Raw genomic sequence first — 15463 nt, 5'->3', positions numbered from 1 at the left:
ATTATGATGATTGTCACCGTCAGGGACCGTGACAATCATCGTGATTAAAAAAAATTATTTAGTGCACGCAGCACAACTTCATGGTGTGGGTGGCCGGGCCGCGATTAAAGGAGGAGAAGTTGAGAACGAAGGTAATGCAGGCTGCTTCGTTCTCCTACTTATGTAACTACCCGCTACTGTGGCCCTGACCCATTTCAGGGAGGGGTGTCATTATTTGGTATTTGGTGTCTCCCCATATCACGTGGTACTTACATAGGGAATACAACGAGGGGCTCTGCACTGGCTGTGGCAAGCCATTTCCATTTCAATTGGAACTTATTTTATTTGTTAAAAGCTGAAACACTTTTGGTGTGTGCTGACTTGCCAGAGAGAAGTCAAGTCTGACAAAAACAACCCTCTCATTGTGTCAAGTAGGTGCTTTGAAAATTGCCTTTAAGGCATTTAAGTGCAATTAGGGGTAAAAAAGAAAGCTTGCAAAAGGGTTTGGTATGTGCTCGGAGCTGGAAGGCGAAACACTGGCAGGCTAGCATAAAAGGACCGCGACCCTGTGGAAAATGTACATCTGTGCCTTCGATTTAATATGTGAAAAAATGTGTGCCCAGCAGAAGATTTAAGTGTTGCTCTTGGATAGTGGATTTTAGCGAAAGTCTGTGAGCACAGATGCAAAGCGAGGTAAAAGCATGCTTTTGGGGATTTGATTGCTACACATGGGAAGTTTTGAGACAGTTTAGAAAAGTGTTTTTATATTTGCAATGCTTGTGAAATTGACGAGTCTTGTGCGTCATATGAGGCTCCGGGAGCCTGGTCATATACATGAAAATCAGGACTTTTTCGATGCATGTTTATTGCACGGGCCTCATGTCTACCATCCGCTTTCCAGGTACATTGTGTGCAACCAGTATCTATAATTGTGCAATGAACGTCGCAGCACGTGTAGCCATGTAACGCATCTAGTTTGACAGTTTCCTCAAGACATTTTCTTCCTAAACCATATCCACTAGAATCAAAATGACACAGTTGCAGTAATGTAAAAAAAACTAAAAGAAGACTTACTCGTACAATGAGTAACAAAAAAAATCAGGCTTGCACAAAAAGGTGGGTTTTTTGCTTGCTGGGCTAGAGAAAGTCCCCTGCATGGCTCTGGAGAACGCACAATCCTGTCTCGAACTCTCATAGGAAGCTGTAATGTTTTTGTCCCTCCTCTCAGCATATACAATGATCATGCATGTGCACTAAGGGCTATCCATGATCTGCAGTAAGACCCAGAGCCGGGCTTTGTAGTTGAATATGTAATGAAAAATGTACTGTAAAATTCACCATTTTGATCTCTTTTTCCACATTTTCTGGCCTGGCAGCTCAGGCTTGACTGTTCCCATTGCCAGCAGGGTCAAGGCTGATTTGCATATGACTGGGTCCAAACTGGAATGGCATAGTGAGCAAAAAAACAATGGATATAGGCCCAGATCTCTCTATTGGAGTGAATTTAAGGCATTGTTCTGCATTATGTCCATCTATTGTCCATGCCACTGGAGTCAAGCTATCCTGGTTGATGAGGGCTGAAAGCCCGGTCCTAGGATGCTTGTTTCCGGTCCAGGGAGGTCCTGGACTTGCAGTTTGGGCTGGACTCTTCCCATTGGGAGCAGGGTCAAGACTGATTTGCACATGGCTGGGTCCAAACTGGAATGGCATGGTGAGCAAAAAAACGATGGATTTAGGCCCATATCTCTGTACTGGGGTGAATGTATGACTTTGTTCTGCATTCTGTCCATCAATTGTTCTTTTTGTAATTCTAAAAGTGGCATTTCTAAAATAGTGATAATAAATCCACGAACACCAATACACAGCATTTATCACCACTATTTCAAACATACCAAACTTGATCACGCTACCCCTCTCATGTCAGGAATTTCCACTGAAGCACATATCAGGGACTCCCTAATGCATCCCTATAAGAGGGCAGCCTCACAGCAGTGAGAAACCAAATAGGCTGTTTGTCACTACCAGGACATACCACACAGTTAAGGCACATGTCCTACCTTTTACCTACACCAGACCCTGTCTATAGCTAGGTCCTACCTGCAGTAAAAGTGGAGTAACATACGTGGCAACCACATTATGAGCCACGTCACAGCAGCAGTAAACTGCACGTGCAGGCCCTGCAGTGAAAGAGGCCTGAGATAGGTTTGAAAGGCTACTTTGGTGGGTGGTGCATGCAGCCCTGCAAGCCCACCAGTAGCATTTAATTTACTGGCCCTGGGTATATGAGATACCACTGTAAAAGGGACTGACAGGTACATTAAATATGCCAAACAGGTGTAGACCAATCTTACCATAGAGAGCACATGCGCTTTAGCACTTAACAGCAGTGATAAGAGTCCTAAAACCACCAATATCAGGTCACCAAAAATAAGGGAGGAAGGCAAAATGTTCTCCAAAGACCCTGCTGAAAAGGCCAAGTCCAACCCAACCCCTTTCCAGCTTAAAGCCAGGGTAGACTATTAATACCTTGATGGGCTTCCCTGCTTGGGGCGACAGAACATGGACGTGGGCCCGCAAATTCAGGGGCACACTCCAGTTCTACACCCCTCTGAACCCATATGGTTCCCTCTGTCTAAGCTCCCATGACCAACTAAGCTACCCCACTGGGAACCCTAGGCTGTCCTTGGCCAGGACCGGGCAATAGGCCATCCAGATGTCTCTGGTCCTTGCAATCCCACAAACTGGGGGGTAGTAGCCCCAGATACATAGTTTCCATTCTCCACTCTACTTCTCATCAGTGCAGTCCTATACTGCCACTGATCCCTCAAACCAGGGTCTTCACCCTCACTCTGACCAGAGGTCACGGGCAAGGCTCTCCTCCTCCTACCCCTCCTTCTGGGGTTCTGCAATCTCCTCCTAGGAGAGGCATCTTCAGAACATAAAACTGTCAGGGCGTTGGAATCAGCCCTCCCACACAATTCACCCACTAGTTCAAGACCTTGACCCTGCAACTGGTCTCCCAACCCGGGATTACACTCTCAGGTTAAACTGGGGCCAGAGGTGAGGACTCCTTCCCTGCACCCCCTTCCAGAGTTCTGCACCCTCCCACCTGGAATGATACCCCCAGAAGACAAAATGGTAGGGACACTACTTACATATGTCCTTCCCTCCGGGTCAGACATTACCTCTTTGACCTGTCCTCGCAACCTAGGGACAACACCCTGTGGCTGAGCACTTGCCCGGCAAGCCAGGACTTCTTGGGGAGCATGCATGACCACCCCCCCACAAGTGTAACACATATCTCATGTGTTGCTTGACAGTCTGCCTGGCGCTGATCTCCCAACCCCTGCCCATCTAACAGTGCGTAAAGATCCTAGAAAAAAGAAGCAGTGTCCTGATGGTCACTCCTAGAAGGCTTAGCCATTATGGCTGGTCCCTGACCCACTGGTTCTCCCACTGGGGACCGCATCCCCCTCTCACCCCTCCATCTGGACTTCTGCACCCTCCACCTAGGAGTGGCACCGCCAGACACCAGAACTGGTGGAATGCTACTTACAGACACCCTTCCAAGTCTTTCGGACACTAGGAGATCCCCCTCAATGAATGGTCTTCCAGTACAGCCTAGGCTCTCAACCTGGTGTTCTATTAGGGAATTCTCCAGGCCCTGGGACTGGGTTTTGGGCACCTTGGGACACATCCCATTTTCACCCCTCCGCAGAGACAGGACGTGAGCCCCTACACCCCCACTACACCGGGACCTATCTGGGCTGCTAAGAACCTTTCCCACCACCCTCAGTTGAGAAATACCTGAGCCACTCCCTTTAGGGTCACTCCCAAATTCCTTTACAGACCCTCTGGCACTCACCCAGAGGTCTGCCTCCAGTACAAGCTCCCTGGGATCAAAGAACTCACACTCCAACAGGTGTTGGAGTTGCCCTGGAAATAAACAATAGAACATGTGCTCTTTGACAATCAGATTGAACTGCCCTTCAAAATTGTTTGCTGTGCTACCCGTCACCCAATCCTCCAGTGCATCACAACATTCATCCACAAACTACCCCCAAGACTGGTGATACAGCTTCCTACTGCCTCTGTAGTGTAGTTCCTAGTTTCCCACTAGGCCCTGCGCATTGGAATAACATAAACAGTAGTATCGACGTGGAACTGGCTATATTCCAGGCCTCCACTGACTATGCTAAACTTAATTGGGTTGTGTTACCAACTAGCTCAGAGGTCACTGGAAACTTTCTTCTCTGCATTGGAAGTGATCAGCTTCCTTGGCACAGACAAGAAGGGATTCAGTTTTCCAACAACCGTGCAACATGACAACTTTGCTCCTCAGATCAAGAGTCGATCTCTAGGGTCGTGTGAAACAATAGACATAGATTTCACTCAGTCAGTCTGGTGCAGTTTACTTTCACAATATGTAGAGAATAGAGAGACGGGCGTGTATCAATAAAGGTTAACATTTATTGAACAGTCTTTCTTCTCGTACAAGAGAAATGTATTGCCACAATTGCAATAACTGTTATTATAAAAAGTACGTACAGTAAGATAAGAATTGCGAAATAGAACTGTAAAAGCATTGATATGGTTTCTTAGCCATACAATGGTTTAAAAGTAATAAAACATATATACAGTCATATATACATTAGGCTAACATACTCAACTGGTGCTTCTAACTAAGCCTACCCCGGTGTGCCTGACCTAAGCCTAACACGTGAGAAGGGGGAGTAAGTAAGTAGCTTAAGTTAAGTTGGTTTTGCCAAGGTTTGTTTCAAGAATTCTCTTCTAAGGGTTTAGTCAACACCATACCTCTGAATAGAATGATGGAGGATTGGTATCTCCTTCAGGGGTCTCTCTCGATATCCCAGTCACCCGCGAGGGTAAACCGGAAGCGCCGGGACTGGATTTCTCTGCACGAGAAATGCAGCGGCTTCTCTCAGCGCGTCTGGAGGAAGGAGGGGTGACAGCGTCCGCGGGCAGCTGGGCTGGATGTCTTCGCAGAGGACGGCTGCACGGCTCCTCAAGCGTACTGAACCACAGTTCGCGCTGTAGCGGCGATAATGGTAATCAGCAGCTTCACCACCACAGGATAGCAGGCTGCAGCGACAGAGTGCTAGTTTTTACCAACACTGGTCATGCAGGCAGCTGGCATCAGCAACAGGCAACGCTCAACAGCAGCTAGCTTCGCATTGCTTAAGGCAACGTTGGTAATATTTATACCTGACAGGTGCCGGGTTTGACGCAAGTTTGCTGGACATAAGACGTCAATAAAAGATGTCACTAGGAAGTGGCAGCTATCAGTTGCTCATTAGAGTTCTATTACTAATCAAAACATAGCAAGCGGGGATTTCCAGGTTTGCTAAGTTTTTATCTTGTTGAAGAACTCGGAGTGTTATCTAGGAATATCAGATAGTGACTGCTGCTCTGTCATTGCACTAATTGGTCGCAAAGGAAGTAGCAGGGAGTCATGCTGGAATGTGGCTCTGCTCGTGTGAGGCCAGAGATGACTTTTCAGAAAATCGTACTTGAACGGTTATGCCAATATAGGGAATAAATGGATTTATAGCCGAATAGGGGCATAAGGTCACAGTATCGATCAGGAACCTAGATAAGCACATGACACCCACTCCACGAATTCATGTCCATCAAAATTACTAAAACTAAGCAATTAGATGCATGTGTAACATTGTGTAACATAGCCCACCCCAAAATACATAAATGCATTCGAAATAGGCGTACTTGTAATACATGGAATTTAGGTACTGTACGTTTTTTAAAGCATAGTAATCATTCAAAAATTATTGCATATGAAATCAATGAACGATTATGCATAAAGAATTACACATGAAGTATCTCTGACAGAAGAAATGCGAGATAAATCATCACATAAAAATGCATTGTAATTACATGTGTGCTAGAGGCTGGTGTTATGTTGTTATGTCTCTAGATGTGTTTAGAAATAGAAGTGTGAAGCTTCTGTTCTCTAAGAATAGTTTTTACGTTAAGCAAAGAATTGTTCGTGCCAAAAAGAAGAAAAAGGTCAATATTTAAAAATTGTCCAATTCAAAGAAAAATCAGTTTACCAAAGCTCCTGGCAGTTCTTTGTTGATCAAAACTGAAGGCCGAATCCAGAGTTCATGGGAACGCTGTGTGTCGGAAAGCTTTTCAAAAGTTATTGTTTCTCTATGGGTGAGAACATCGTATCAGACAGGCTCGCAAAGAATTGGTCTACAAAATCAGGTGATAGTTCAACCAAATTAGATAGCGCTGAAACTTGGCAGGTGTGAGAATGATTGCTGTCATCGAAGGCAGGATCCGCAATGCTCACAGAACGTTGTACCTGGATGATGTTGCTTTTGTCACTCGCTCCACTGTTACCACTTGGCTGTAGTACAGGAGTCTCCACAAATGCCGTCATCAGGATTGGTAGCCGCTGGGGACAACACAATGCGTGAGCCGTTATTGGACTTAGCAAAGTATCGACGTCCATTGGTACTGCTGATGGAAGTGAAAGACAGATGTCCAACACGCATTCCTCGCCGCAAAGCATACACCGTAGCACAGGTAAAATGCAATTTTGCCATATCGGTCTGAATGAAAGGAACCAGGTCATGTTTAGATCTCTCAGCCTGGCCAATCCAAGGACGTTAGTTATCCTGTCCCTGTAGCGCATTGCTAGGATTGTCTCTTCCATTCCCATGGGAGCTATGTCTGAGCCGAGGCTTGCCATAACGTAGCAGGATGGTCAAAAATAGAATCCCTGCGATGAGTCCCAAAAATAGTGGAATACCACCAAAGATGGAGTGCACAAAATTAGGAAAGATTCCCAAAATTGCCTGGAAAGGTGTTAGCAGTCCCGTAAAGACTGTCTTAAATATGCCTGGGATGCTTGTAGCACTAGACATGTTAAGGAGTTGGTCGAGCATTTGTACGAAATGCACGGGGCAATTTGTTGATAAAAGGTCATGGACCTCAGTAGCCGTCCTTGCGACTAGAAGATCATACGTCTCTTTAGATGACGTTATAGGCACTGTTGTCTGTAAAAGCACAGATTTCATTTTGCTTAATGTATCAATTCGTATAGAATAGAGATTCAGACGAGGCCAGATGGGAGTCACTATGTCTGGAGGCCCGCTCGGGAACAATGCTTGCATACAGCATTTGACCATGGACGTTACTTCTACTAGATAACTTAGTCCGGGCGCGAGGCCACAGCACCTGTGATCCGTTCTTAGAATGTAACTCCCGTTTGCGAGTTGCATAAAGAAGGGCTCTATCTGAGTTGCAGGTGTGACTAGCTGGTGGCATGAAAGGTTGTTTGAATTTCCATCACATGCTCCGTGTAAATTAATACCCTGACACAAAAGTATACCGCTTAGTGAGTGTTTACAGTTGTCACCACTAAGAAATACATTTTTGTCGCTGTCACTATAGCAAGAATGAGTGTATGGTAATTTCCATTTGGATTTTAAGTATCCTTTACCCAATTGTTCATATTGGCCAGCAGGTATGTACTCAAGGCATTTATGAAATCGGAAAGTTGTTATCGGAATTGTGATAATTCCGTGTATTATCTATTCAATGACAGGACTCTCTGACATTGTCAATGGTAATCTCTCGAGTTTCTCGATGCTCAAGATTGTATAGTCTGCTCCTTTCTGTGCCAAACTGATCTGTTTATCAGTAAGGTTAAAGATGGAAAATAATGACGTTGTGTTTATCAAACGCCAAGGCACATAGCCTGAACGAAGGTTTTGCAGCGTCCAGCCTAGTTCTATAATAGAGCGTAATTGAGACTGGCCATGTTGTAACATTAGCAAATCTCTGTCTATCACATCAAAGGCAGAGGATACAATATTGTCCAACGAATATATTCTGGAAGACATTAACCCATTGTCTACTACAGAAAGTGATTTCTCCAAATTAATACGATCAATTTCTCGTATCTTTTCAGCAGTTTCAATTTGCTTTACTTTCCAAGCCTCGTTGTATGAAGCATAGATGCTGGTCGCTATGAAACGCTTTTGACGCTGTTTGCGTGGTCCAAGAATGAAATCGCGCAAATCAGCACCATCTTTTAATAAAGACAAGTGTTGCTTAATTTCAGCCAGTGTGGATGTAGTTAGCCATTCTAGGCAGAGTTTCCCTACACTGTATGTTGTTATTATTCCTGGATGTTGTCTCTGGGAATATCTTGAGTCTAATCTGGTCATTTTTAAACCCTGTGTTTTATTCAGGAATCTATCTTGACAGCTATTTGTGTCTGTAGGCCAGATTAACCATTTTTTCCAATCAGGATGTGTTCTGTTGAAATGTAAAATGTGTGACACGTCTAACTCATTATCTGCAGTTGCATTCTCAGCTATTGGCTTTGGAATAGACGGTGTTTTCATTTCTTTGTTCTTAGCTAGGCCAAGACAGGATGTTTGGTGTACAGTGTCATTTAAAAATAACATTTGTTCTGGTATCATGCAGGTTCTAAATAGTGCTTCTATGCCTTGCACCTGCCAATCTTTTGTACCCCAAATTGTTTTCGTTTCAATATTATTTTTCCAATAATCAAAACCAAATGTCATCATTTTGTCATAAAATGCTTCTGAATATATCAATTTAGAATTTGTCAGCATTGTTTTCATTCCTGTTTTATCTAACAGTTTATAATAAAACGTTTCTGCATCACTGGTGTTAAACCCTGAAAAATATTTGAATTTCTCAAAAAATGCTTTAGAACTGCTTTTAGGTGGTGTAGAACAATGTTCCCATTGATTATACATAAAAACATTTCTAGGCTGTGCAGATTTATGCAAGTAATGATCCCCATAGTGGGTGTAACAGAATAACTGCTCATAACTAGATGAACCTTGTAAATAATCATGATCTGTGAATCTAGCTGACATTACTAAATCAGACATCATGTCATTAATACTGTTAAAGTCCCAATCATCAGAGAATGTACTAGGTGTAACAAAGTCACTTAAGGAAACCTTTAGTTGATGAGGATACTTCAGGATTTCGACCGGACCATAGATCTCATAGTCTGTTTTCTCCCATACTACCCCACCAGGTATTGGAATTGCTGTGACATTTACTGTTGACAGTTCTCTTTTCTTCACGTGGGATGATCTGTGTGGTTTCAGGACTAGGTTGATGTTCTGACTTGCTGTGTCCATTGTAATATATTTTCCTTCAATGAATTTTCCCAAACACAGTACCATGATGAGCCAAAGCAGGAGGAAAAATACACCTAGACCGAACCAGAACTCTAGCCAAGGGGAAATGAGGTAGATTTCCTTCAGTTGATGAAAGAGTTCCGTTGCTTTTTCTTTAAAAGACTTTTTTGTTTCTGGCATCACTTCGGGTTCATTTTCATCTTCAGAGAAGTTGTCGAAGTTGATGAAATAACCAGAGGCAGTTCTGTCAATTGATGGGATTGTTCTTTCAATCTGTCTCTCGGTAGCACTTTCTGATGCCACATCATTGTAGACTGGTGTTGTTTCTTGACGAACGAGTTCCATGGCATTATTGCATAGTCCTTCATTGTGCACTGCAGGCTGATCGAATGTGATTAGTCTTTCAGTTTGAACCTCTTGGATTGTTGCAAGTTTGGGTATTCTGTTGTTTCTTGGGAGTCCACTGGGCCTACTGTTGATTATAGGCCACATGCTTGTGGTTTTACCAGATCGATGGACACGACTCTGTTCTCCTTTTTACCAGCAAGGGGCGGTAGCACAACTGATCTTGTTCCGGTGACTGCTAAGACAGGTACTGCTTTTCTGTAAGAAGGCCCAAATTCCTTCTTAACCGCGATCTTTTCTCTGACTAGATCCCCAATCTTTGGAATCCAGACAGGCCTTGCTGGGGCTGTTGCGGGTGGTGCCTCGTCAGTGGTACTTGGCTGTTGCTTTAACTTTATGTTGCTTAATGATTTTCTTGTTTCATTCAGTTCCTGTAAAACAGCCAAACGGTCTTTTACTTCAAACTGCTTTGTTTCTTTTTGTACCACTGATATCTGACTATCGAGGTCCTGAACGTTCATTCTTATTCCGAACAATAGTTCGTATGGGCTGAAACCTTTCAGAGAATTTCTTGGCATGTTGTTAAGACTAGTCTGGACACTTATTAAATGTTTGACCCACCCAGCGCCTGAACCTAATACCTTCGCTGTTATAGATTGCTTTATGTCCCGGTTTTTTCTTTCTACCACACTTGTGCGACGGACAAGAATACCACAATCCAATTCCCATGCTGGCCATGGCCCCCTTATAGGCTCAAGAGCTGAAAGCAGGACCCTGGTCAGAATGGAACGTGGTAATTGCGTATATGCCGATATGGACTCGCTAATCTTTTATAACAGTTCTAGGCGTCAGCCGAGTGCTGGAGGCCTCATTATTTAAGTGTATTTCGTCTTAAACGTTGTACACTGGGACGCGCTTCTCTTCTTTGATTGCGCAGATAGACCGCCTTATGCTGTCTAGAAGGGATCCTGAAACTACACTGGCCTGTTCATTACTGCGATCTCTGTTGCAGTTTTCACAATTTTGAGCAAAACATTGAATATCTATACTCATTCCTGGCCACCAGTACTCTGATTGCAATTCTTTCAGAGAGGCTTTGATTGTTTGGTGTTTCAGACCCAACCCCATGTGTGCTTCCAGTAAGAGGAAGCCCCTCCTGCTCCTGTTTGGAATTACTCTGTCCCCCACTCCAGGGATTCGAGCAAAAGGAACGGAGTTTGCATCGATTATGTATGCATAATTGAGTGGATAGTTTACGGGTAGTGCTGCACAGTCGCCTTTTACGGTCGTTCTTACTGCCAGCATGGTTTCCCCGTCTATATACTTATCTGTACGCTTTTTTGTGGCTACGGAAGCCGGGTTAGTTGCTTCCGCGGTGGCTGTATTAGCCAATGAATTCCCTGCAACGTGAACGCCATCACGTTGAAGACTCTGTGCGTGAATCACGTGAGTCATTTGTAGTTCTTTGTGTAAAAGAGCTACCTCGTTCCAGAGCTTTTTATGCTTTATTGTGGCACCTGTGTCATCTTTGTAGTCGTTTTCGATCCAACTCTGCAGTTTGTTGTTGAAAAAATTGACGCAAAAATGAGAATCGCACACTATAAGTGTGGGGAATTCGCGTTCTGCATTTTCGAGCGCCATCTTTAAAGATCTGATTTCAGTTCTTTGAGCCGAACAGTACTTAACTGATTCAGTTTTTGTTATTTTCGGTTTGATTTTACCGCACAGCCAACGACATTTAATGATCGCACATGCTGCATCGTAGGATTTTCTCTCTACGTTGAAATGCTGTACAAAGCTATCTGTGTAGATTATACAGGCGTATTGTGGGAGAGGCAGGATTTCGATTGGCAGAGGATATTCTTCTTCATATTCTAAATCATTCAGTTCTTTGTATTGCGGGGCGAAATAGTATTTCACATCTTCCACTCCTAGAGAATCTATATACTGTATCCATTTTGGATCCAGTGACACTGTAGGCAGGTTTACTGGGCTGAATAGCGCCTCGAAGGCGGATTCCGCTGTAAGGATATTAATCCGTTTGCCGTGTGCTAGTTCTCGTTCATTTGCTAATGCGATTTGCACTGCGTTCACAGTTCTTTCTGTGTGACTGAATGTTTTTTCTGCTTGTGTGTACAAGTGAGATTTAATTGAAATAGGTACCTTTTCTCCCTCATTAGAGGTTAGGTACGTGAATCCGCATCTTCCTGGGATGACTCGGATTACAAGATCACGTGTGTTGTCACGTGTGTCTAATTTTGTTTTCGCTAACATGTCTGTTTGCAGTGATCTCAAAATTTCTGTGTGTTTTTGAGTCCAATCGATTTGTTTCAAATCAGGTTTTATTAGTTCGTAGAGAGGTTTAACCCTCTCTGCGTAATTTAGGATGTAAGTTCTTCCGAAATTCAGAAAACCTAGTATTGATTGTAAATTCTTCAGCGTTTTTGGAGCTTGGAGTACAGCGCACTTCTCTAAGAAGTTGTCCGCTAGGCTTTTCCCTTCACTTGATAATTCGTACCCTAAAAACAGTACTGTCAGATGGGCAATTCGGGACTTTTTAAAGTTGAATTTGTAACCCTCTGCAGCGAACCCAAGTATAATGGTGTTCACTCTTTTCAAGTGAGTATCCAAGTCGTCGTCTGTGAGATAAATATCATCTACGTAAGATAATGCTTCATCATCATAGATTTGTAGTAACTCTGTTACCCTAGCTTAGAATAGTCCTGGGCTGTTCTTGAACCCCTGTGGGAGTCGACAGAATTTTTTCTGTGACCCAAATGCGGAGAAAGCGGTCAAATATCTGCTTTCTGGTGCAATGTTTTGACAAAAGAAACCATTAGAAATGTCTAATGTCGTTTTATATTTTTTCCTAACTATGTTATTCATTAGGGCTGCACTATGCGAGTTTTGTACTGCAAAGGTTTTGCAACATGTATTAAGATGTCTGTAGTCCAAAACTAGACGATATGAATTGTCTGGCTCGGAGACAGGAAACAAAGGATTGTTCATTTGAGAGGTGCATGTTTCAATCACCCCCTGGTATTCAAGTTGATCTAAGATCTCCCTGACCTGTTTTTTAGCTTCTTGCTTTATGGGATACTGCCGTTGGGCAGTTGGTTCACTTTTTAGTTGGATTTTGTGAGGTGGTGAATCCTCATCCCATCCTACGTGATTTTTATACAATGCAGGTGCCTGGGCTACTGCCCATTTCCTTGCGTATGTGTATTTTTTGTGAATCGGTATGTGATTCGAGAAGGCAGGCATAATCACTTCTTCGCCACGAGGGCACTCCCTGACAAACTCCGGGGGCCAATCTTTTTCAGCTAACAGAATATCATAGCCTTTCGAGAGCTTATCCCAAAATAGACCCTTAATTTTCCTAGTCTTATCACCCTCCATACGCAATGTTATTTCGTATATTTTATGGGGCTCGCTAAGTCTGGCGTCGGCAGTTTCAACCTGAATGTATTCATTCGTGTCCACTGTCTCCAGATGACTCATCAAGTTCTTGCGCGCTATACTGATCTCTGCTGCACTGTCCAACATTGTCAATGCCCACTCCCCGTTTTTCAACTGTGTCCTCAGTATTCTCGGCATGATTGATTACTCTAATACTGGCTACCTTCTTTTTCTGAAATTGAGATTTCTTATTTTGAGCAGGTTCCTTGTCTTTGGACTTGGTGTGCTCTCCTGGGTCTGACCGTCCTCTTCTTTCCGAATTCTGTGGAAAAGATCGAGAGGGACGTGTATCAATACTTTGATATCTATCAGGTTTTTTTATATTATCCCTATTTCTAAGGTTATATCTTTTCTCAGAGGGCTCCCGCTGGGGAGACTGGCGTTCTCGAGTCGGAGTTCTTTCCCTCCGTCGAGGAGACCTTCCTCTGGACTGGAAAACTTTTTCCTTGGGAGTGGATTGTTTGTTTCCATCCCAGCTCTTTTTAGGAGTATTTAAATTATTTTTAATAAATAATTTTTCAGGATTTTCGAGCAGTTGGCGTTTAACTCGTTTTCCACCCAAGCTGTCTCTACCTAATTCTTCATAGCATTTTTCTATGATTTTTGCAAGCTCAACAGGATCTTTTATATCTGTTTCCCTCAACTTCTGGCGAATCGCCACAGATGCTGCTTCTCCCTTTACATTGGCTAATAATATAGCCGTGACCTGCTTGAAGTCTTTCAGTAATTTCATACCTAGATTTAAAGCTGGCTCTGGACCGAATTCATTTTGAATCTGTTTTAGCACGTCTGGTATTACCGCCATAGACGGAACACCGTGTGTTTTTGTGTAAATGGAAGCAAAGACTGTACCCCAAGTGTCACAGTCCTCCACGTGTGGTGCGATTCCCATAGGAAGGCAGATGGTCAAGATTCTGTGTTTCTCAATAGGGGTAGTATCAGGAAATACTGCCTCTATTTGAGTGATTTTCTGGGCTAACCAGAAAGGAATTTGTTCCCGTTTTACGGGTGTTTTACCAAGACATGACTGTATGTTCTGTGGTGTAATTTTATTTGTGTTCCCCTGATGAGGGGTCAGCTGGTGTGAATTAACAGCTGGCTGGACTGTTGCAGTCCGTATTACATATTGGACTAATTGCCTATGTATTTTTATTAATGTGTTTAGCTGTGCTAACAGCTCTTCTCTAGACATTTTTATGATGTCAGGATGTGGTGTGTAGCTGGCTAGAACCGGCCACGTGGCTCCTGGTCTGCCTAGAGGACCGAGCCTAGTTATGTCATTATTGTGTTTTAGGGCGCCATTAAACCAGAGCAGGTGCTCTTGAAATTTAAGTGGAATTTCAACCTCCTCGAAAGGGGCGTACTCATCCGGAGGTTCCTCTATTTTGTAATAGTGAAACTCTTGTGTTATTGCGTTTACCGCTGGAAAGTTTATCCATGAATAGAATACCTCTGTCTGCCGATACTCGTGAGCCTCTATCACGAAAATTACTGTACCACCTTGAGGTGGCAGTCCGTTTTCTATAAGTTTTAAAGTTATAGATCTTCTTAACTGGACCGGGATGATAATAGCATCCGGGTCTGCTTGTTCGGGACCTTGCTGAGTCGCATCTACTGCGGCCCCAGAGGTTCCGTTATTTTCTCCTGGCATTGTAAAAAATGCAGGTTTGCAGAGTAGGTCTCCAAGGAGACAAAGATTAGATGCACAATATTTTGGAACACTGTATCCTTCAACGTTGAATAAACCGGAGCTTTACATAGGAATCTCTTCCTACTAAGGTCGGGCGGATTTTAACCTTTCACCCACTCCAGACGTCTATTGGAGTATTTACGGGTGAAAGGGGTGTGAAATATGCACGACTGAGTTACTCTACAAGTCTTACGTTAGTTTATCGCCTTACCAAACGTTGGGCGCCATGTAGTGTAGTTCCTAGTTTCCCACTAGGCCCTGCGCATTGGAATAACATAAACAGTAGTATCGACGTGGAACTGGCTATATTCCAGGCCTCCACTGACTATGCTAAACTTAATTGGGTTGTGTTACCAACTAGCTCAGAGGTCACTGGAAACTTTCTTCTCTGCATAGGAAGTGATCAGCTTCCTTGGCACAGACAAGAAGGGATTCAGTTTTCCAACAACCGTGCAACATGACAACTTTGCTCCTCAGATCAAGAGTCGATCTCTAGGGTCGTGTGAAACAATAGACATAGATTTCACTCAGTCAGTCTGGTGCAGTTTACTTTCACAATATGTAGAGAATAGAGAGACGGGCGTGTATCAATAAAGGTTAACATTTATTGAACAGTCTTTCTTCTCGTACAAGAGAAATGTATTGCCACAATTGCAATAACTGTTATTATAAAAAGTACGTACAGTAAGATAAGAATTGCGAAATAGAACTGTAAAAGCATTGATATGGTTTCTTAGCCATACAATGGTTTAAAAGTAATAAAACATATATACAGTCATATATACATTAGGCTAACATACTCAACTGGTGCTTC

This window comes from Lissotriton vulgaris, chromosome 10, assembly GCF_964263255.1.
Source record: "Lissotriton vulgaris chromosome 10, aLisVul1.2, whole genome shotgun sequence".
Lineage (NCBI taxonomy): Eukaryota > Metazoa > Chordata > Amphibia > Caudata > Salamandridae > Lissotriton > Lissotriton vulgaris.
Note: the sequence above shows the minus strand (reverse complement) of the source record.